Source organism: Bos indicus, chromosome 8, assembly GCF_029378745.1.
Source record: "Bos indicus isolate NIAB-ARS_2022 breed Sahiwal x Tharparkar chromosome 8, NIAB-ARS_B.indTharparkar_mat_pri_1.0, whole genome shotgun sequence".
NCBI classification, from domain to species: domain Eukaryota; kingdom Metazoa; phylum Chordata; class Mammalia; order Artiodactyla; family Bovidae; genus Bos; species Bos indicus.
Window position 1 is genome coordinate 74,386,036 of NC_091767.1, and position 22,184 is coordinate 74,408,219.

At 47.1% G+C, this 22,184-nt stretch overlaps 1 protein-coding gene across 5 annotated transcripts in view; it reads left to right on the plus strand.

Moving 5' to 3' along the window:
- PTK2B (protein tyrosine kinase 2 beta) overlaps window positions 1-22,184 on the plus strand; it is a 138,899-nt gene that overhangs the window by 20,476 nt on the left and 96,239 nt on the right. Inside the window, exon 1 of one of the 5 annotated variants that reach the window (XM_070794965.1) lies at window positions 5,653-5,674. The exons of 3 other annotated variants lie outside the window; for them this stretch is intronic. The gene's annotated coding sequence lies outside the window, so the exon portion shown is untranslated. Of the gene's footprint in view, window positions 1-5,652; window positions 5,675-19,656; window positions 19,769-22,184 lie in introns of those variants that run through there. One more of the 5 variants, XM_070794964.1, reaches the window with a different exon arrangement.

Here is a 22,184-nt window from a genome sequence, read left to right on the forward strand (position 1 = left end):
TGCTAAAGCTGAAACTCCAGTACTTTGGTCACCTCATGTGAAGAGTTGACTCATTGGAAAAGACCCTGATTCTGGGAGGGATTGGGGGCAGGAGGAGAAGGGGATGACAGAGGATGAGATGGCTGGATGGCATCACCGACTTGATGGATGTGAGTCTGAGTGAACTCCGGGAGTTGGTGATGGACAGGGAGGCCTGGTGTGCTGCGACTCATGGGGTTGCAAAGAGTCGGACACAACTGAGCGACTGAACTGAACTGAACTGAATGACATGTGACTCAATGGTAAAGAACCCTGCCAAAGCAGGAGACTCAGGTTGGATCTCTAGGTCGGAAAGATCCTCTGGAGAGAAGGAAATGCAACCCACTCCAGTATTCTTGCCTGGAGAATCCCATGGACAGTTCTCCCTGGAGAATCTTATAGCCTGGCTGGCTATAGTTCATGCAACTGCAGTAGTCAGACACAACTGAGCGACTAAACAACAAATGACAAAGTCAGCCAGGAGGAGACCACAGTTTGCAGGGGGTGCCCTTGGTAATCCTTCTACAAGCTGTACATTATTCATTAACCTTGTCCCCTGCTTTCTGGCCTTTCCTCTCTGTTTTGTTCCTCTGAGAGCTGTGACTAAGTTAAAAATGGCCTCAGGTTGGAGAATGGGCTCCTGGACTCTGTTCTTGACCCCATCTTTCACTTCTCAGGAAAATGGCAAGCATATCAGCTGCCTTCTTTGTGTGCCACCACCCCCCCCACCCCCACCACTCCAAATCCTCCCCTCCCCAGCCCCTACCCGCTCCCCAGCACAAGCTTGGGTCTGACATTATTGCTCCCTTAAACATGGGGCAGTTGAGTTTCCCAAGGAGGCAGAGGTTCACCCAGCTCGCACACAAACAGTGACAGTCCATCAGCAAGCAGCATTGGTAACAGGAAGGAGCAGTGGTCTTCATCCTGTGCCCAAGGTGTGGCTCCTTACTCCCCAGCCATGTGGTCGCTAATCCTCAACTTTCCTCCCAGCCAAACAGTCATCAAGCTAGTGCTTTCCTTAAAGGGATACTGTAGAGATTAAAGAGACATAATATGTTTATGCATGTAAAGCACTCAGCCTGGGTGCAGGGCATGTAACAAGTTTCATGGAGCAGTTGCTCTTATTAATGGCACCTACGATTGGGAGACAGAAGTAGGTGCAACTGAAGTGACTCTGGGGGCCCTTGCTCCTCACCTGTCTGGTCACTGCTGACAGAAACCCCAGTTCCACAGCCCATGCCTGCCCATGACCTCTGCCCGTTTTAGATTCACCTCCTTGTGCCTCTGGTCACCTCTGTGCCATCAGGTCTTGTTCTGTCAGTCACCCCAAGGCCCAGAGATCAGCCCCCTTCCCCAGTTCCCTACACACAGATCCTACAACGTTCCATTCATTCTCTGGTCTCCCCGCACCCTACCCCTTCCATTCATTGTCTCCATTCTTTCCCAACACAGTGAGCAAAGCATACCTGCCAGGATTCCCTGAGCTTCACCTTCTAACTCCAGTGATGCAGTAGAGTATTACCTTAGTCCGCTTGACAACTAAAACAAGATACCATAGACTGAGTGGCTTATCAGTAGAAGAAATGTATTTCTCAGTTCTGTTGCCTGGAAATCCAAGATTAAGGCACCAGCAGATTCTGTGTCTCATGGGCACCTGCTTTCTGGTTACACAGAAGTCTTCTCACTGTGTCCTCACATGGTGGAAGGGGCAAGAGATCTCTCTGGGGTCTCTTGTCATGAAGGCCCCACCTTCGTGAACTCATCATCTCCCACCTCCTAGTACATCACCTTATGAGTTAGGATTTCAACATATGGATTTGGAAGGAACACAAATATTCAGACCATAGCAGACATATTTCTAAGTAACTACAGCTTTATTCCTGGAGGAATTCTGTCACTGTCTCCTAAGGGAGTAGAGATCTCATTATTCTTTTTATTGATTGATTGATTGCTTTAGCAGCATCGGGTCTTAGTACAGCCAACAGGATCTTTGTTGCATCATGCAGGATCTTTCCTTGCAGCACACAGACTCTCTAGTTGTGGCCTATGGGCTCAGTAGTTGTGGCACATGAACTTCGTTCCTCCACGGCATGTGGAATCTTAGTTCCCAGACCAGGAATCAAACCCTCATCCACGGCATTGCTAGGCTGATTCTTAACCACTGGACCACCAGGGAAGTCCCTTTTTATTCTCTACATGTGTTAAAGCAAACACAAGATGCTGCCATATCCTGCCAACAGGACCCCAAAGTTGATGTCTGGGGAGTCAAAATGGTGAACAAGGCCACGTGGGACAGCTACCCATGACTGGGGACAGAGCAGTTGGAGAACAGAGATTATGAAATAGGTGCCCACTCCTTGTGAAGATAAACTGAGCCTAGTTGGAGTGTTTACTGCTTGTGAAGGATGGCAGACTGCAGACTGGACATTCTGGTGATGAGACTTATTAACCCCCACATGTACTTCCTGATAAAACAAGTCAACAAGAGAGAGAGAGGTTCTGTTAGATATGGATGAGTCAGCCTTGGAAAATCGAACCAAACCTAAGACAGGGTTGATGCATCCCAGGGCAGGTGAGTCATATGAAAATGTAGAAACAGCTGCCAGGAGCTCATGACCCTGGAGGTCTCAGAGAGGACTCCAGGCTGTGGTATGGAATTTTGAGAAGCAGGAGAGGCTCAGGGAGGGACTAAGCCTATCCCACTTACTGCATCACAGGGATCCAAACTCCTAGTCCCCCAAAGTGCTATTTGCTCTCACACGTTTTCCCAGAAGAGAATTCTCTGATAGCTCAGTTGGTAAAGAATCTGCCTGCAATGAAGGAGACCCTGGTTCAATTCTTAGGTTGGGAAGATCCGCTGGAGAAGGGATAGGCTACCCACTCCAGTATTCAGTTGCAAAGAGTCAGACACAATTGAGCGACTTTCACATCACTTCACTTTTTTTTGCCAGAAGCGCTGTTTCATCTACCCAAATGCTCCTCAACCCTGCGTCTCACTCTTTTTATTCACCCCTTAAAATTCTTCTCATCTTTCCCCCACACCATTCCTGAGGGGGCCTTCCTGAGTTCCTCTTGCCCATCATCAGAGTGAACTGCCCTGTTCTCACTGGTCTCCTAGCTCACAGCCTTGGGTGACAGTGGGCATTCCCCTCCTTCCGACTTCCAGCGAACTCTGTAAAGCAATCTAACCTGTTTTCCAATCCACTCTCAGCCCTATCTAGTGGCTTCAAGTGTCTGGAATTCAGTAAAATCTCCACAAATCTTTTAGAAATCCATTCAATGAAATTCTGAAATTTCAGTTTCAACTGAAAGTCTGGTCACTCAAGACCACGTTTGGTGTCATGGGCAGTTGGCCCTCGTGGAGTTTCCACTTCCCACTTGCAGATGGGGAAGAAAGAGCTCAATAAGGATGTTCTGTGGATCTACTCTTCTTGTAGAACTGCTTGCCCATGCTGCTGTGAGTAATGAGAAAAGTGATGGAGAATTTCTTCTGAGCACAAAAGAGCAGAGCATCCCCTAAGGACCAGAGATTACCTTGCTGATGAGAGCATTATTTGGGGGAAGGAGCAGGTGGCCTGCTGAAGTTATCTAATCTAAACTTGTGAAGAAAACTCTTCTTTTCCTTGAGCACTTGTGGGAAATGCCTCATCCATAGAACTCATTGTTGTTGAAAAACTCTTATTGCTAGAAGGTTCTTCCTTTCACTGAGCTGAAGTAGCTCTGAAACACACCCCACCAGTGCTAGATCTGCCCTCTGCAACAGCTGTGATCATGACCTTTTCAATATGGCTGCCCTGAAAGATAAGGACCACCCACCCTACGATTCTTGTTGAAGGCTTCACATAAAGAACTGTTTCACCTCTTCCTTGCATGACATAGTTTTCAGATGCCCTGCCTTTCTGGCTCTCCACTTCTGCATGAGTGATTTTGTTGCCATCTTAAAAATGCCAAAGCCAGCCATTGACATTAACACTCCATGAGAAACAAGACCTATTAGCTGGTTCCATCCTCTTCATCACTTATGGGCTCCCATCTTTCCCCTGCCCAAGCGGGACTTCTGTTTTGAAACATCCTCATTAAACTTAAAAAGTAAAACCCATCGACAGTCCCTTTGAATTCCTCAGCCTGGCTCTCATGTTCCCAGAAACTCCCATCAGTTTCTCTCTGGTCCATTCTCTCAGTCTTGCTTCTCATCATTCTTCTATTCCTCAGCTCAGCTGCATAACCAATACCACTGACTGGGCAGCTTAATGGAGAAGGCAATGGCACCCCACTCCAGTACTCTTGCCTGGAAAATCCCATGGACAGAGGAGCCTGGTAGGCTGCAGTCCATGGGGTCGCTAAGAGTCGGACATGATTGAGCGACTTCACTTTCACTTTTCTCTTTCATGCATTGGAGAAGGAAATGGCACCCCACTCCAGTGTTCTTGCCTGGAGAATCCCTGGGACGGGGGAGCCTAGTGGGCTGCCGTCTATGGGGTCGCCCAGAGTTGGACACGGTTGAAGTGACTTAGCAGCAGCAGGGCAGCTTAAACAAACATTTATTCTCTCACAGTTCTTGAAACTGAAAGCCCAAGATCAAATATTCACAAGATTAGCTTCTTCTGAGGCCTCCCTCCTTGACTCCTCCCTCAGTTCATATCCTTGTCTGTATTTCCTCTTCGTATAGGGACGCCAGTCATGCTGAGGAGGGTCCACCCCCAATGACCTTGTTTTACCTTAATTACCTCATTAAAAGTCGTAGGTCCAAATACAGCCACATTCTGAAGTCCTGGGGGTTAGGCCAATAACATGTGAATTTGAATGTGGGGGAAGACAATTCAGCCCATTACATTCTACCTTACCTTTGCTGGTTTGACCCAGTCTTCTCAGAACACATCCTTTACTTTCATCTCTCCTGCCTTTGTTCCTACTGCCTCTTGCCCTGCCTACCCTGCTTCTCCTTCAAGGCCACTCTTCAAAGATGCTGTCATGCCAAGTGGTTGTCCAGTCTGTGTAGACACCCCAGAGATGAAGAATTCCTGTTCTCCTAAACTAGTCCATTCTCCTGGCTTCCACAGCTTTCTATACGAGCAACCTGTACCTAGAAGCTCCAAGCTTCACAAACAGAAAGAGCTTCCCCTTCCAATTTAGATAAAATGATCCCAAATAAGTAAAATGATCTCTGGACACAATGAGAACTGAATAGCATGTGGGGGGAAAAATCTGAAATAGAAGTTGAAAACTAGTGAGACTAGATGCCTGAAAACTGTCTACCCTGAGATATTGTTCTTGAAATACAGACTTCAACAGAACTCGGTCCTCTTCTCATATGGTGAATAGTCAGGTTTCTTCATTGGTTCCTCACAATTCAGAGTCTTGCAGTCTCTTCCATGTTCCCTCCACAAGACGAGGCTCTCCCAGACTTCACCTGCCAAGATGCCCGAGTTAAAATGAAATCCACAGAGCCTATTTCTCTTTCCACTCCACTCTGCAACTCTTTCCCAGCATGCACACTCTCCAACACACACCTCCCAGAGCTTCAGCCTGGCATATCATCTTAATGCTGTTGCTTAGCAACGAGCAGGGGAAGTGTGATCACACCTCCGCGCACTGTCCATGGAGCACTGCAGACAATACAAACAGTTCCCTGGCTTCTCCGTGCAACAAGAGGAAGGTAACTGTCAGAGGTGGCCAGCATCATGCTCCAGAGATATTGGCTCATCCCCCGGGAGCCCTAAATTGGTTGCCGTTTCGCTCTTACTTGGCATTGGGTAATGTCTTTGTGGGGGCGGCTGGGTAGGTGGTTCTTGAAGGGCCGGATCTCTCTGCTTGCACTTGTTCTCAAGATGCCTGTGATGCAGACAGGGCAGCTTGCAGATCCTCTCTGCTCCCACGCAGCCCTGCCCTGCACCAGGCCTGCGTCCGCCCCGCCCCCAGCCACCGCAGTTCCCCTCACTCTCTTCCATTTGGAGATGGTTCTTCAACGTGCTGGCACTGCCCTTTCCCCACCCCACCCCCTTGCAGCCCTCTGTTCTTCCAGTCCCTGGTCCCTCTGCCTTTCAGATGCAGCTCCTGTGACCAGACAGCCCCCAGTTCCTCAGATCAGCAATTCCCCTCACCTTACCGCCCCGCCCCCTCCCCGCCATTTCCTGTATTCCTGTATGTTCCTTACATTCCAACCTCAGGCCACTGGGCCAGACACCACTCGGTGGACTGAAGTCCTCCTCCTACCCGCTGTTGGTGTCCTGATCAGAACCGGATGTTTGCGGGTTGGAGTTCACAGATGTGGTGTATGTAGCATGAAACAGTAGAGAAGGTGAGAGTCTGAAGTCTCAAGACCTATATTCCAACTCCTGATCCTCTTTTTTCCCCCTTGATTCTGTGATTTAGATCAAGTTTCTGTAACCTCTCCAAATCTTTGTTTTCTAAGGGGATTGGAATATTTGCCTCACCAGGCAATGATGACAGTCATACAAGGTAACGTAGAAAGGGCCCAGCAAAATACATTGCAGAGAGCTGGAGAACTCCGTTTTTGTCCTTCTCCTTCCATCTCGATCTCTTTACCCCTTTCTTTGGCAGCTTCTCTCTCTCAAGGGAAAACCAGTTTTCTGGTTGGATTCTCAAGTGGCACCACTGTACAGTGACAAAGACACGGGCCCAGAGCGGGTAGACACACTCCAGGTCTCTGGGTCAGTTCCTCTGATCTTGGGTCCTGCCTCAATAGCCCCGAGGTTCCCTCTGTTCACCTGTAAAATGGAACTAAGAACACCTGAGTTGTCGAATGCATATTCAAATGCATGTTATCTCCTTTGAGCTGTGTGCGTGCTAAGTCGCTTCAGTTGTGTCCAACTCTGGGACCCCATGGACCATAGCCCACCAGGCTCCACTGTCTATGGGATTCTTCAGGCAAGAATACTGGAGTGGGTTGTCATGCCCTCCTGCAGGGGAGCTTCCCCACTCAGGGATCAAACCCACATCTCTTATGTCTCCTGCACTGGCAGGTTCTTTACCACTAGCACCATCTGGGAAGCCCATCAATATCCTTTACACATTTTAAAGTCTTTCACAAATTTTAGAGATCAGGATTATTTTGGACAAACCTGGTCCCATTTCCCTCCTTGTCAAATGAAAGAGTTAGATTAAAAAATGCCTAAAGCCCCCTTAAATGCAAAAACTGTAGCAAACTGAGAAATGACAGTGACCTTCAAAAGCCTCTGTGGAGAGAACTGAATCCTTCTTTACAGAGTGTATTTGTCCTGTGGCCAGAAGAATAGATTCCTCATCTCTGGACCCCATGACCAAGGTGGCTGTTTATTATCCAGTTAGAGGCTTCTTCTAGTTCTAGTTTGGAAGTATATAGAGAGCTCTGTCTTTTCAATAATGAAAACAAATGAGTCAGAACGTGCCCGAGGTGTGACAGAGGTGCTGGGGAAGAGGTGTTTGGATGGGTATCATGGAGACTTCATGGTGCTTCTTTGTTTAATAATGACCTGAAAAGGCTGCATTTGCAAATACAGGAGTAAGCCAGAGATACAAAAGTTTGTGGCGTCAGCAGTTTACAGGAAGTTAACAAAAGTGTAGCCAAACCATAGAATTTGGATATTACTGAAATCTTGAAGGGACTTCCCTGGCAGTACAGTGGTTAAGACTCCAGGCTTCCACTGCAGGGATTGTGGGTTCTATCCCTGGTCTATGCAGGTAACTAAGATCCTGCATGACTCACGGTGTGGCCAAAAACAAAAATCTTGGAGCTTGGGAGTCTGGCCAAGGATGAACAAACATTCCAGAGCCTTTGCAGTTTCTTCAGTAAGACTTCCCCAGGCAAACACAGCGTCTTCATACAAGGAAGATCCCAAGAGGAAAGATGGATACTTCAAGTGACTCTCAAAGCTCTGGCTTTGCCCAGAAGATCTATTTCCAAGCCCTTAGGAGAGAGGGGTCAACTTCACTTGGGGCCTTTACCCATTCTCCAAGCCCATGGCTTCAGGAGAAAGATGCATAAACACATTACAAAGTTGGGAATTCTTCCTGGAGAAGGAAATGGCAACCCACTCCTGTATTCTTGCCTGGGAAATACCATGGACAGAGGAGCCTGGCAGGCTACAGTCCATGGGGTCGCAAAAGAGTCAGACACGACTTAGCTGCTTTGCTAAACAACATCAGCCCATGGGGTATCATTTTTTAGCAATCATTTGTGAAACACTTAAAATTTTATAATAAAAATTTGATATTTTTTAAGAGTCAACAAAAAAAGTTGGGAATTCTTGCTTTGTAATCAAGCTGCAAGGGATCCTGTATTGTACAAGTATCAGTGGTTAACCACATATTACCACTAACTTTTCAAAAATATAGGTGTTTGGTGGGGGAGCACCAGGAAGACAGATCTGATCTCTGTTATGACTGGACCCATGTAATAATTGGGCTTCCCAGGTGGCACTAGTGGTAAAGAACCCGCCTGCCAATGCAGGAGATGTAGGAGACATAAGACATGTGAGTTCAGTCCCTGGGTCTGGAAGGAGGAAGGCATGGTAACCCACTCCAGTATTCTTGACTGGAGAATCCCATGGACAGAGGAGCCTGGTGGGCCTGGTGGGCTTGCAGAATCGGACACAACTGAAGCGACTTTGCACGTACACGTGGAATAATTAGTCATTGAATTAGAGAAAGTTAAGCTGGAAGGGACCTTGGCCATCACCCATGACAGTCCTTTGGTCAACAAACAAGGCAAGAGTCTGCAACATGTAAACAGTACTTCATTTGGAATTGTGGAAATGTGGGTGACCACCACTTTCTAAATTTTTGCTTTTCAAATAAAAATACAAAAATGAGAAACCAGAAAAAAAAAAAAAGAGAAACCAGGAAAGTGATTTGCCTGAGGCCCCATAGCAGTAAACCTGCCAAGCCCCACTGTCAATTTTTGTTCCTCTGCTTGTCCCCAAAGGATTCCACCCAGGGCTAGACCTGGGTTTGCAAAAAGATCCTTTACAATAAGAACAGAATCATGCCTCCAATGAGACTCCACAGTTTAAAACCTAAAATGATCAGCATTTTCCAGTCATCCAGGGACAGGGGAGCCTGGTGGGCTGCTGTCTATGGGGTTGCACAGAGTTGGACATGACTGAAGTGACTTAGCAGCAACAGTAGCAGTAGGTTCATTTTATAAACATCTTCTGTTGAATACCAAGGAGTCTCACTCTGTGTTGGTCTTGTTGCCGTTGTTTAGTCGCTCAATTGTCTCCGATTCTTTGTGACCTTATGGACCACAACCCACCAATCTCCTCTGTCCATGGGATTCTCCAGGCAAGAATACTGGAGTGGGTTGCTATTTCCTTCTCCAGGGGATCTTCCTGACCCAGGCATTGAAATCGGGTCTCCAGCATTAAAGGCAGATTCTTTACCGCTGAGCCACCAGGAAGCCACCTCACTCTGGCGAATGTTAAAAGTAAAATGTCAGTTGTACGCCAGTCTCTCCAAACACACCTGGTTTATGGGGTTAAACCTGCCCACTGAAGGAGGCTGTGCAAAATGGAACCTGTGTTTGATTTTCTTAACCCACAGCCCACGTAGCCCGTCCACTTGAGGAAAGAGAAATGCTGCTAATGGGTGGTAAAAGCAGTGTGAATGCTGGCCCCCGCACAGGCTCCCCGTGACAGCTTTTGTTCCCATGGTCTCTTCAATAAGTATGACTCAGTCCGCTGTTCAGGCCCCGCTTCCCCAAGCTGGGAGCTGACTTCGGCACTTGCTCTGCAGGGCCTGTCATGCATGACTCAGGGGGCATGTTGCGGCGGGGTGGTGGGACCCTGATTGAGTTACCTCCCCTCTCCCTTGCTGATCCCCTTTCTGTTCTTCTGAGCTCCAAGACCCCCACCCTTCCCACCTTTCAAAATGCTCACCCATTAATACAAACGGTGTCCCCCTACCACCCCATTTTTTAAAATATACTCTACACATATCCTGACAGTGCCGAAGCTTTTTTTCTCACTCACCTACTCATCCTCAGAATTGGTAGTCTCCAGCATAGGCAAAGTAAGCATGATACCCTGAAGGCTAAGTCAAGGTCAACATGGGTTCCTGTGAGCAAGGAAAACAAAAGACAGGAAAAGCCTTGCAACCAGCTTGCCTCATGTCAGTGCTTGTTAGAGCAAGAACACTATCCTCACCATGCAGAGGGGACGTGTCATCAGGGCCAGCCCACACTTGTGGACTTGTTTTGGCTCTAAGAGTCAAGAGAGGAACTTAAATTGGGAGGCATGTGATTTTGAACCCAAGGGGATGGCATGGTGTCCTGGCACTTTCTGTCTCGAGAGCAGAAAAAGCATTGAAGGAGAAGCGTGTCTCCTTCCCCTGAGACAGAGGAGGCCACGCCCCCTCAAGGAGACACAAGGCAGAGAACTACATGCTCACAGGACTGCCTATCTAGTCTCAGGCTTGAAGGGGATTCATTCCAGAATCCTACGCCAAAAGAGATCCAAAAAAGTCTAGAGCACAAAGTTGCCATGAGCTCTTCATGGATGGGGTTGTTCCTGTTGGAGGTTTGTTCTATCAGATGTTCAAGATGAAGGCAGTGGTTCGGATAAAGAGCTACCAGGCCAAGCCAGTGAGTCACCCTTAATTTGGGGATGGGCTGCCTGTCCCCAAAGTCTATTGTTTACTAGGACAATTCAGAGACAGTGTCCATTGCTTTCTAATCCATTGTCAAGTTTTCTCTCCCTCCTTTCTTTTCATGGGATTTGCTCAGTCATGTCAGACTCTTTGTGACCCCATGGACTGTAGCCTACCAGGTTCCTCCATCCATGGGATTCTCTAGGCAAGAATACTGGAGTGGGTTGCCATTTCCTTCTCCAGGAGATCTTCCTGACCCAGGGATTGAACCCAGGTCTCCTGCATTGTAGGCAGACGCTTTACCGTCTGAGCTACCAGGGAAGTCTAAGGAAGGAAGGGCCCAGCTTGGACTAATTGTACGTGTTGACCTATGAATTGTTCTTGTTGCTGTTTAGTCGCTCAGTCTTGTCTGACTCTTGGAGACTCCATGGACTCTCCTCTGTTCATGGATTTTCCATGCAGGAATACTGGAGTGGGTTGCCATTTCCTTCTCCAGGGAGTCTTCTGGACCCAGGGCTCAAACCAGTGTCTCTTGCATCTCTTACGTTGGCAGGCAGATTCTTTACCACTGTGGCCACCTGGGAAGCCCTGTGAGTATGAATAAGCAAAGTCCCTAGTGCATTCATTCACACATTCACAACCTCTCTCTCTCTCTCTCTCACACACACACACACACACACACACACACACATGCACTCATGCTTTGGTTACCACAACACAATCTCCATGTGTACCCTGTAATGGCAGTTTACATCAAGATCAAAGCTTAAGTAAAAGAGGCACTTTGGTCACAGGATTGTTCTAAGGTGATGCTGCTTTGAAGGTATGATCTCCCACTATTCATCTGCTTGAGGATGACTAGCCTTCAAGTGCCTACTCATGAACATCATCAGTCACATAGACCTTCAAAGTGTGGCCTTGGAATAAGTTTCCCAAATAGGAGCAAGAAAGCATCCACAGAAAAGAAACTGCTGTTGAGGATAGAGCAAGAAAAAGAAGGCATCCCACATCTGTTATCGCCACAGTCAATAGCCTTGTAGATGTAGATGACACAAACCGCAAAGATGCTGGTCCAAAGACAGGATTTGCAGGATCACATATCCACACTAAGGGAAGATTCAGGAAGCAACTGAACTCAAGGTCAACTCAAACTAGGCATTTAGACATGGCCAGGGACTCCTGGCTCTGCCCATCTGCCTCTCTGGCTCTCATTGCATGTTGGCTTCATTCTTTCAGAACAACTTCTCCAAAAGCCAGGGGCATTGCCACTAACTGTGTCGAGTTTTCATCCACAACTTTCTCACCCACAAGGGAAATCCTCACTCCCTAAGCCAAAGTTTGAAAAATGCCAAAGAAAACTGATTGGTCTGGCTAAGGTCATGTGTCCATTTCTGGGCCATTGACTCATTTGAAAAGACCCTGATGCTGGGAAAGATTGAAGGCAGGGGGAGAAGGGGGTATGACAGAGGATGAAATGGTTGGATGGCATTACTGACTCAATGACCATGAGTTTGGGTAAACTCTGGGAGTTGGTGATAGACAGGGAGGCCTGGCATGCTGCAGTCCATGGGGTCGCAAAGAGTCGGACACAACTGAGCGACTGAACTGAACTGAACTGAACCTCCTGGCCAACAGGGCGGGTGCCATTTTGCCCTAGCGAGGGTGTCCTGCATCCTATCTGTGGTCCAGACAGGAGAAGGAGATGGTCTCCCATGATGGCCAGCCTCCACTAGAACCAGCTGGTTGCTGTGGAAGGAGGACTAGCTCCCCACAAAGAAAACTAGGGAAATTCTGAAGAAGGGGAAGGAGGTATTGAAGGCAGACAAAACAATGGAGGTCCCCCTGCAGTAGTCTTGCCAACTTTGATCATACAACAAAGTTACATCTGCTGGCAGGTGTGTGTGTCTGTTGGGAAGATAATTCAATTTGAGGAATGGAGGGAAATGGTGACATCTAAAGTGCTTGGGAATTGACGATGTAGAATTATGTTACAGCCAAGGATTAAATACAGCTTTGCAGAAAGGACGGGTTGTAAGGTCATAAATTATATGTCCATAAATCATTTACATACTGTTGAACTGCTTGACAACAGTTATTATATGAAGGAGGAGATGACTGAGTTTGACTTCCTGGTCATGCAGCCAAGCTTGTAGGATTTCCCAGACCAAGTCACCTGCTTACTGGTCTTTCTTTCCTGGACTTGAAGACAATGTCACTAATAGTGGTGACACTAAAAGTGATTTTTAGTGGAATCACTAAAAGTGATTTTCTTTCATATTTATTTATTTGGCCACACCATGCAGTACTTGGAAATTCTCCATCCAGGGATCGAACCCATGCCCCCTGCAGTGAAAGCCCAGAGTCTTAACCACTGGATCATCAAGGAAGTCCCATCCTCGATTTTCAAGAATGACATTTTTATTGTACTGCCTATGTCTGAAATTTTAAAACCAACGTGCCCTTTTGTCACAAGTGAACGTTGTTTTTAGAGTAAATGACTATTTTCAATTCTGCCTCTTCAGTCTCTAGACTACACTTTGCTCTTGTTCAAAAGGAGTCTTAATGCTTTAATACTGTGTATCTGGTGTATAATCAGAACCTCCCAAAGATGCCCAGGTCCTAATCTGAAAACCTGTGAATGTGTTGATTTACAGAACAAAGGAGACTCTGCAAATGTGATTAGGTTAAGGACCTTGTGATGGGCAAATGATCCTAGGTTACCTGGTTGCCTGTCACATGGGGTCTTATAAGAGGGTGACAGGAGGGTCTGGGTCAAAGAAGGTGATGTGATGTCAGAAGTATGGCTCACATGGAGAGTGATAAAGATGTTATTCTACTGGCTTTAAAGATGGAGGTAGGGACCAGCAAGCTAACAAACAGTTTCTAGAAGCTGGAAAAGAGAGGGAAAGAGTTTCTGAAGGAATGCAGCCCTGTGTATCTGTGTCTGTGCTCATTCATTAAGTTGTGTCTGATTCTTAGCAACCGTTCCTCTGGCCATGGGATTCTCCAGGCAAGAATACTGGAGCGGGTTGCTATTTCCTTCTTCCTTCTTCAGGGGATCTTCCTTACCCAGGGATCATACCCACATCTCTGCATTGGCAGGCAGATTCTGTACCCCTGAGCCACCTGGGTGGCCCACACAATCCAAAACTACTCAGTAAAAAGAAAGAAGGGACTGTTGATAAACACAACAACCTGAATGAATCTTGAGGGCATTATACATAGTGAAAAAAAGAGTCAATGCCAAAAGATTCCTGTATGATCCCAATATGTAACATTCTTACAAGACAAAACTGTAGAGATAGAGAACAAAGCAATAGTTGCCGAAATGAAGGGTAACACAAGTGAGTTCTTTCATGGTGCTGGAACAGTTCTGCATTTTGATTGGGGAGATAGTTACACAATCATACGCATGGGATAAGAGTGCATAGGACTACACACACAGAGACACACACAAATCCCTGTGGAAAATGGTGAAAATGGAATTAGGTCTATTGTCCACTCACAGCAGTAAACCGATGTCAGTTTCCTGGTTTAGATATTTCAGCATCACAGGAAGATGGATCAAGGGTACTTGGAGTCTGTACTACTTTTGCAACTTCCTTTGAGTCTACAATTATTTCAAAATAAGAAATTTTTTAAAAGCTACCAACTAAAATTCATCTGTCTCATGATATTTCTTTTGTCCCCAAGAACTTCCTCACCACTCAAATAGTTCTGGGTCCATTTCCATTATTGTTTAAACACCTCATGGTTCCCCCATCACTTTTAGACATCTGCTCAGGATGGGGAGATGATGCTAGTAACTGACAGCAGAGAATAGAAAACTCACCTCCTCCCAGATCTCTAGTGCTGTGCAACACTCCATGCCTGCCTTCTCCCTCAACAACCACCGGGAGCATCATTTCCTGGTATATAGTGAGACTGGCTGTGTTTATGAGACACACTGGACATGTGAGAGCCTGGCTTTCTTCTGTTTCCTCTGCCAACTCTGGATGAGGGAGGGGAAATGTCCAGTAAACAGAATGGAGAAAGGAGAAGCCTTTGTTGTGGGGGGAGATCTGGGGGAAGGGAAGAGACAGATGGTTAAGATTAAGATGGGTAAAATAGGTGCTTTAACTTAATAGAAAAAAGCACAGACTTGGAGTATTATCTGAATTCATCCATTTATTCAGCAAACATCTTTATCTGTTCAAACTGCTGTAACAAAAGAACCATAGACTAGGTGGCTTAAACATCAAACATCTATTTCTCACAGTTCTGGAGGCTGGGAAGTCTGAGAATAGGGTGTCTGCAGTCTGGTTAGAACCTGCTTGCTGTTCACAGTTGTCTTCTCCCTGTGTCCTCACGTGGTGGTGGAATAGTAGTAATTCCTCTAATATCTCTATTATAAGGATGCTAAACCCATTACTGGGGCTCTACCCTCATGACCTAATCACCTCCTAGAGGACTTGGCTTCTAATTCCATCACTTTGGGCATCTGCACAATTCTGTAGAGCTCAGACCAAATGAAGTATGGAAGGTGAAAATTCTTTATGTATTCCTGTTCATTTTTGCTTTATATTTTTATTTCATTGTGTTTTGATATGTTCATTATTATATCTTCTTGGTAAATTGTTTTCTTTTAAAAATCATTCTTTATCATAATCATATTTTTATTTTTTTCTTCAAATCCAGCTAGTTTGTTATTTTATATACTTGTATCAACTGTCTTTCATTTAGTAATGGTCTGATTTGCGGTTTTCCCCTTATCTTCAACTTTTCTAATATTTTAGTTTTATTTCTTGTAAAATACATAGAACTGGTTTTTTAAAAATTGAATCCAAAGGTTTTTCTCTTTTAACAGGCAATTTAAGATTTTTTTTTAATTTATTAAGACTTCTAATATATTCAGTATGTTTCTACTATATTATTGTATATTTGGAAATCCATTTTCCCTTTGTTTTTTTCCTGGCTTATTGTCTTTCACTGGATTGACTGTGTTTCTTTAATTTCCTCCTCTTTTACCCTCCTACTTTAGAAGTTATACATTACAGTTCTATTATTTTAGTGACTTACCTCATCTTTAACACGTTACTTGATTTGAAAAGTCTGCTGCTGCTGCTGCTAGTGCTAAGCCGCTTCTGACCCTGTGCGACCCCATAGATGGCAGCCCACCAGGCTCCCCCGTCCCTGGGATTCTCCAGGCAAGAACACTGGAGTGGGTTGCCATGTCCTTCTCCAATGCATGAAAGTGAAAAAGTGAAAGTGAAGTCACTCAGTCGTGTCCAACTCTTAGCGACCCCATGGACTGCAGCCTACCAGGCTCCTCCGTCCATGGGATTTTCTGATTTGAAAGTTTAGCATTAGCCAACATCTTTGTCCTCCTCCCCAAAGTGGAAGATAGGACACCTCAGCTCCAATCTTTGACTGTCCATCTTCCAAGCTATTACAGACAAGCATTTTAATGTCACCTTGTTTTTAAAATTCTCCCTCCCAAATTTAGCCTAGTATTAAAAGAATTATCATCTTGGATTTCTCATATCTTTCCCCTGCCCACTCTCACATTTACATATTTGAAATAGACTCTTTATGGTCCTGGAATTATTCTGTTAACCCCAGGTCTTGCTTTTCTTTTTATATATATATATTTATTTTAATTGGAGGCTAATTACTTTACAATATTGTATTGGCTTTGCCATACATCAACATGAATCTGCCACAGGTGTACACGAGTTCCCCATCCTGAATCCCCCTCCCACCTCCCTCCCCATACCATCCCTCTGGGTCATCCCAGTGCACCAGCCCCGAGATCCTGTATCATGCATCGAACCTGGACTGGCGATTCGTTTCACATATGATATTACACATGTTTCAATGCCATTCTCCCAAATCATCCCACCCTCACCCTCTCCCACAGAGTCCAAAAGACTATTCTATACATCTGTGTCTCTTTTGCTGTCTTGTACACAGGGTTATTGTTACCATCTTTTAAATTCCATATATATGCGTTAGTATACTGTATTGGTGTTTTTCTTTCTGGCTTACTTCACTCTGTATAATAGGCTCCAGTTTCATCCACCTCATTAGAACTGATTCAAATGTATTCTTTTTTATGGCTGAGTAATACTCCATTGTGTATATGTACCACAGCTTTCTTATCCATTCATCTGCTGATGGACATCTAGGTTGCTTCCATGTCCTGGCTATTATGAACAGTGCTGTAATGAACATTGGGGTACATGTGTCTCTTTCAATTCTGGTTTCCTCGGTGTGTATGCCCAGCAGTAGGATTGCTGGGTCATATGGCAGTTCTATTTCCAGTTTTTTAAGGAATCTCCACACTGTTCTCCATAGTGGCTGTACTAGTTTGCATTCCCGCCAACAGTGTAAGAGGGTTCCCTTTTCTCCACACCCTCCCCAGCATTTATTGCTTGTAGACTTGGATAGCAGCCATTCTGACTGGCGTGAAATGGTACCTCATTGTGGTTTTGATTTGCATTTCTCTGATAATGAGTGATGTTGAGCATCTTTTCATGTGTTTGTTAGCCATCTGTATGTCTTCTTTGGAGAAATGTCTGTTTAGTTCCTTGGCCAGGTCTTGCTTTTCAAATCTATGATTTTTGTCTGCTGAGCCTTCTCCACAGGTGGCTTGTTAATCTGCATGGTTTGTAATTTTGAATTGTGTCTTTGTGTATGTGAAGGGTGGGGATTCCCACTTCATTTCTGATTGAATTCTTCCCCCTCAGCAAAGAGTTTTGTTTTTTCCTCTGCCAGAATCACTTGTCACCATTTCTGCATTTGTTTTCATTGATTTATTTTTAGTCGTGCCGCCACCATGGCATGTAGGATCTTAGTTCTTCGACTAGGGATCAAACCCTCAGCCCCAGCAGTGAAAGTGAGGGGTCCTAACTGCTCGACCACCAGGGAAGTTCTTGAATTTGTTTGTTTTAATTACTTGTATTAGAATTCTTGGTGTACATTGCTAGAATGGCACAGGCTTTGGTTTCTAAGAAAAAAATCTTTCTTTCTTTTTTTAATCGGGCCCCAGACAGAGGTCAAGCTTTCTCACCTCTCTGGGCTGGTAAATGGTGTTCCCAGGGCCCATCTCTATTTATTCTCTGTGCTCCACCCCTGCCTTGAAAGGATTTGGACCCAGAAGTCACCCTCTGTGTGTGTTCATCCCCAGGACCTGGGGTCTCCACAGTGTCAGCCCCCACTCATCTACTCTGGCTGTGAGTCCTTCCATTTGTGATACCTAAGAATCGCCTCTCGACGTTGGCTGTGATAAGATTTTTCTGTTATATTCTGTCTGGCATTTTTGCATATTTGGAGCAGGGCGGGCCAGATCTATACTAGATCAGTCTCACTATGACTGTAAATCAGCCGATCTCACGTTCTTAACCCTGATGGAAGCCCACTTTCATTCTTTTCAGTGAGTAAACGTCACTGAGCCAATGACATCAGAGGGCTACGGTGCAGACTGAAGATCTGCCCTGCCCTCCCAGAAGGTGACACCCAGAGAAGGAGAAAGCCTTGAATCAGGTAGCCTGAGGAATAAGTGTAAATTTGCAACCTTAGCTAAGGAAAGGCATGTTATTGTGTCCCAACTGAGGCCTGATTCAGCCAGCAGTCAGGAGAGAAGCAGCCCAAATGTCACAAAGGCTGGAGGACCAGGCACCCGATGTGATCCAACCCTAATGGTGTGGGAATGGGTGGCAGGGGCAGGATTTCCCCTGGCACGATGCCCTAAAATACTGCAAAATACCCTCACAGATGATGCCATATATGCGATGAACAAAAAAAGAAAAAGGATGTGAAAGACTTGTCTGTAGAACACTGCACCTGGTATACTTTGACTGGCAGGATGGAGGGGAAAAAAAAGACCGAACTGTGTTTCTTTTGTCTTATGGGTCTAGGACTGGGGATTTCTTCTCCTTCCAGATGATGACCACAAGAAAGGGTCCTCGATTATTCTCCAAGTACAACATTTTGGTTATTCAAATAGCCCGGGGGGTGATGAAGGATGGGTGCCTGCATGCGTGCTAAGCCGCTTCAGTCATGTCTGACTCTTTGGGACCCTATGTACTGTAACCCACCAGGCTTCTCTGTCCAGGAGATTCTCCAGGCAAGAATACTAGAGTGGGTTGCCATGCCCTCCTCCAGGGGATCTTCCTGACCTAGAGATTGAACCTATCTCTCTTACATCTCCTGCATTGGCAGTCAAGTTCTTTACCACTAGTGCCACCTGGGAAACCCGAAAGATAGGTGGGGAGGATGTTTTACAGGAAAGAGCCATGGGAGAACCACAGCCCAGCTCTTTCTCCAACTTCCTGATGGGACTACGGTCAGGGGCACCTGGCACCAGGCCCCTTCTCTGTAAGGTGAAGAGAGCTCTGGGTCTGGAAGGACCCTTCTACATCTAATGTTCAAGGTGCCTCCCCAGGGGAAATGGGGTGCTGGGGAGGCCCAGCCACCCTGCTCCCCCAGGGTCCCCAGTGAACTACCCCTATTCATGGGGCTATGGAGCAGCCTCCCAGCTCACCTCCGCAACACCCCCCCCACTTCCTGTCACTGGTGACCCGGTGATCCAGCACCCTCCCTTAGTAATTCTTCTCGTCTTCAAATCCATCTTGGCAGCCAGCTCAGCCCTTTTGTGCCAAGAAAACACAGTGTCTGAGTCATGAGTGTGAGTGTGCACCTTCTCGGTGTTTACCAACCTACCCACGTCAGGTGGTGGGGAGCCCGGGCCTGGTCTCCCTTCGGAACTTCCATTTATGGACACAGACTGCTGACCAACCCTTTGCAGGCCTGTACTAATCCAGGGCTGGCCTCAAGCCTTCTCCCTCCTCCAGTTTTGCTGACCCAGTTTATAAGCCTGCAGGCAGGGCAGATGGAGTTGAAAAGTCAGAGCCTGCAGCAGTCAGGAGCCCCAGCTTCCCAGGGCCTCATTCCCCTCCCCTTTCCCCCACCCCGAGCTCCTCTGGGCCAACCAGTTCTTCCCTTTCCACTTCCGGGGCGTGATTCTCCCAGAGGCTCCCTCTCAGCATGGCAGGTATGTGTCATTTCCTTATTGCTCTGAGACCCAGGCTTTGAGCGTGTCCCACCCCCGCTACCTCCGAGACCCCTCTGATCTGATTGAACAGGACTGAAAGGGTTGGACCTTCAAGCCCACTGCAGCATCCTGGTAGGGATTTATTTTTGGAGTGAATTTATCTATCACCTATGGGAGAGGCGGTCTGTGTTTTCCACTGGGAAGTGTTTGGGAAAAGCAGGGGCCTGGGACAGTGGGCTTCATCTTGTTCTCTGCCACCCCCACCCCCACCTCCATCCCCACACCCTCCCCACCAGTCCCCAGAACTGTTCCACTTTCTCCTCACCTTCCCACCAGTGATGCATCCTTTGGTCTTGTGGGCAACCCTGATGCGGCAGCCTGCCACTCCCTGGGAAGGCCAGCGGAGTGATGCTAGGCGCTGTGACTGGGCAGGAAGGATCCAGCCTCAGAAGTCCATCCCCGGCCTTCCTGGTTAGAGCAGGATGGGAGAGACCAGCAAGCAGGCAAAGAGCCATTCCCGTGTGAAAACTGAAACTGCTGGGTGGAAATGAGGTTCCATCATTCGGGCATGGCACCGCTCTGTAGGCACTGTCCCACCTCTCTGTGACCTGTGATGCCTGTGATGCCCACGCGGCCAGAGTTCAGCCAGGAATCCTTGTGATGTGGGCTCCAGAGGCAGGTCTTCTGAGGAGAGCAGCCATCCTGCTGCTCACAGTGGGAAGTGGGGAAAAGGGCAGGGTCCCATTGACCTCAGGGAAGTCTCCCTGTTGGCAGAGGGACCAGTATTGGGCCAGCACAGTCTAGGAGGCCATGGTACTTCTGTGGTCTCGGACCCAGTTCTGAGGGCCCCATCTCCATATAATGGTACAAAGCTTGCTGGAAGGATCTAGGGAGATGAAGGAGCTGAAGGTTGTGTCTCACGAGAAATGTCTGAAGGACTGGTGAACCCCTGGAGGAGCAGGTGAGCTGCTCTCTGCTACCAAAAGGCTGTTCCATGAAAGTGAGATGCACTTTGTCAAGTGGAGGTCCGGGAGACAGACTCAGAAAGTTACAGAACAGTGTATCTGGGCTGACTGGAAACAAACGCCTGCCTATAATGAGAGCTTTGAATAGTGTGAACAGACTGCTCACAGTTTGAGATAGTGAGCTTCTTATTGCTAGAGGAATTCAAGCAGCAGTTGGCCAAGACGGAGCTTCTGCAACTGGGCTAAAGCTCAGGCTGCAGGATTGTTCCACTCTCACCTCCAGGAGTCTCTGATCGGGTCTAGCTCTGCCTGTCTTCCAAACCCACAACACTCTTGCAGCAAATCTCCATCTTTCTCATCGTCGGAATCCTCCCCTGAGCGAGACAGAGGCCCATAGTCTGGCCTGTGCTCTGGCCTGGGGTGGCACTAGTGGTAAAGAACTGCCTGCCAATGCAGAAGACACAAGAGACATAGGTTTGATTCCTGAGTTGGGAAGATCCCCAGAAGGAGGGCATGGCAACCCACTCCAGTATTCTTACCTGGAGAATCCCATGGACAGAGGAGCCTGGCAGGCTACAGTCCACAGGGTCACCAATAGTCGGACATGACTAAAGCAACTTAACACACACACCAGCCTGGGGTGGGCTGGGTGACAGCTCTTGGCAGAGCCCCCAGAAAAGTCTGCCATGTGTTGAGCCAGTCCAGTCACCAAGCGTTTCTGTGACACATGTCTGTGAATTCTTACTGGTCATCTCACCCACCCACCAGTCCTGTGGGTCAAGATTACTCTCCCTCAGGCTGCAGATGAGGAAGTAAGGAGATATCCAGGCCACTGCAGAGCTAAGATTAGGCCCAGAGCCCAGCCTGCTCTTTCTGACGCTGTTCATGGGGCGCCTGCATGCTGTACATCCTACACGCAACCTCAAGTCAAATCCTTAAGGCAAGTCCGAAACATCTGTGTTATCAACTCATTGCACAGAGGAGGAAACCGAGGCTCAGAATAGATGGAACTGTGCCTGGGACACAGCTAGTAAGGGACAGAGCTGTGCTGCTAGCATATCCACCAGGAGCTGTAGGGACATCCCGTGGACTTGCCGGAGGGAGCCTCAGGCAGCTACCTGCATGTACTCCAGGGTTCAGGACCGAGCAGTTCAATTCCATACTCCTGAAGGTGTGACCTTCTCCATAGATTCCAGGCCCTGTGCTAAATACAACAGGGGTGGGGGGAGGAAGAGTATAAGGTACTATTTCTAGCTTATGAGAAAGCTGTGGTCCCAAAAATGAACACTGCGTGTTCACAATAAGCCAGGTGCACCTCACTGGGCCTAAGAGGTCAGCGTATTGAAGGACAGGAGGAAAAGCTTCATAACAGAGATGGAATTTGAAATGGACTTTGTCAACAGGAGCATTGGGTGACAGAATTGGGCCTGTGAAGTCTTGAGCTGTTGTTAAGCAAGCATGCCTGACCCTCATATTTTCTCTACCCACTCTTGGGTGGCCCCAGCCCCCAACAAAACTGTTCAACCCAAGCTTCTCCTCCTCTGACTTGACAAAGAGCCTCACCAGGCTGCCAGCAACTGGAG